General features: G+C 39.9%; 1 protein-coding gene across 1 annotated transcript in view; it reads right to left on the reverse strand.

The window, feature by feature from the left end:
- The window catches only part of LOC102773532, an 11,901-nt gene that overhangs the window by 7,233 nt on the left and 2,721 nt on the right, over positions 1-1,947 (reverse strand).

Consider the following 1,947-nt stretch of genomic DNA (forward strand, 5'->3'; position numbering starts at 1 on the left):
AGGTTCTCTGTCATCTCTCTGGCTCCCTAACTTTATCTCACTTCATTTCTCTTTCTCTGAAAATAATTCTGGGCTAAGAGACTGAGAACTTGAGTTTAGTGCTCAGCTACACCTGGTTTAGATGGACAATTAGCCTTAGAGAAGCCTTATTCCCTTTCTACCTGTCAGTTTCCTCTGACATTCTCTTTAGAATGTATGTGGATATTGTACTGACTAGTACACATTGTTTTCATCATCCTTTTATTTTAATCTCTTTCTAAGGACTATGGTTACTAGATCAAAGGCCCTTAGTTTAGCTGAGGCTCTGATGGGTCTGAACCAGCAAATTTGCAGGTAGGAGTTAAAGAAAGTTGAATTTTCCTTTATAATAGAAGTAAACAATTCAGTGTGTATGTGTTCGGGGGAGGCAGTGGTATCACACACAGTTCAGGAAGGAAGGGATGAGGCAATAAAGGGAGGGTATGGATGGAAAAGAGTGAGACTGGAACTAGGGACATAGCAGGATTTTGATGTGTGTCCCACCATTTCACCCTCCCAAATTGTAAATAAATTATACTAAGAAGAAAGCCAGAAGAGAGTGTTGCAGTCAGAGAGGGGAGCAAGTAAGGCAGTGCTTGATGCCTTTGAGGACCTAGTCAGAGCCAGGGTGCCCAGAGCTCAGTGAGAGAAAAAGAGAGAGAGCTAGAGAGAGGGCAAATGACGTAGGTCTTCACTTTGACTCCACTTTTCTCCACTTGCTCTCAGTGGTCATTTCTGGACTTGTCATCACCTAGAATTGCCCCACATCTGACTTAAATTCAAACTTTTAGATTTCGAATATGCATATGGCTGCCTAAGTCAGTGTGTTACTATTTGCTTGGAAATAAAATGCTAGGGGTCGGGAGGAGAGGGGAGAAAGTAAGAAAGAACCAAATTAAAAAAAAAACCTGTGAATACCAGACTTTAAAATAGGTGTAAAAGTTGCTAAAAGCAGATTTGATCACACAGAAGTTATGTGGGAGAAAGTGAAACCATGTGGAGAATGGTGAGAACACCATGCAATGGCAAATATCAGGAAGCACTAGCAAAAATATCCTTACTGGGCATGAGGGGCCTAACTTGAAGCATTGAAGCTACATGCTTGTTTGTAACAAATGGTTGGGGAACTGAGGTGTGCATCCTAGACTTATTTTTATTTAGAGAGGCAGAGGGCGGGAAGCACTAGCAAAAATATCCTTACTGAGCATGAGGGGCCTAACTTGAAGCATTATAGCTACATGCTTTTTTGTAACAAATGGTTCAGGAACTGAGGTGTGCATCCTAGATTATCTTTTTTTAGAGAGGCAGAGGGCATGGGATATTCAACTATTCACACACACGAGCATGTTGGTAGGAAGAAGCCTATGTCTTGTGGCAGCGGTTGAATGTGAGAATCATCTACTCTGGAAGACTACGCTACATGGGATATGCAACTATTCACATACACGTGCATGTTGGTAGGAAGAAGCCTGTCTCTGTGGCTGCAGTTGGATGTGAGAATCATCTACTCTGGAAGACTACGCTAGCCTCCCTGCCTCACAAGGAACTTGTGAAATAGCTGGCCCAGGAAAATTCAATGCATGTAATAATGAGTAAGACAGTAATATTGGCATAGAAACATTCCATGTACAAAGATTACACATGGAATTATGAGAAAAAAGATAATCAAGATTTACTAGAAAAATGCTGCCATAGCATAGATGAATATTAAAGCCAAACATTTAGCCATGAATTTTAAGACTATTAAAGAATAATAGGTTCTCTGAAGGAATAGCACAAAGAAGAAATATAAAAACTTAAGAAAACTGTGGCAAGACAACAGGACTTGGCAGAAATCAGGAAGTGGAATATATACATATCTATATCTATCTATCTATCTATCTATCTATCTATCTATCTATCTATCTAGACAGATATATAGAACACATA

The sequence above is a fragment of the Myotis davidii genome, unplaced genomic scaffold (assembly GCF_000327345.1).
Source record: "Myotis davidii unplaced genomic scaffold, ASM32734v1 scaffold6861, whole genome shotgun sequence".
NCBI lineage: Eukaryota > Metazoa > Chordata > Mammalia > Chiroptera > Vespertilionidae > Myotis > Myotis davidii.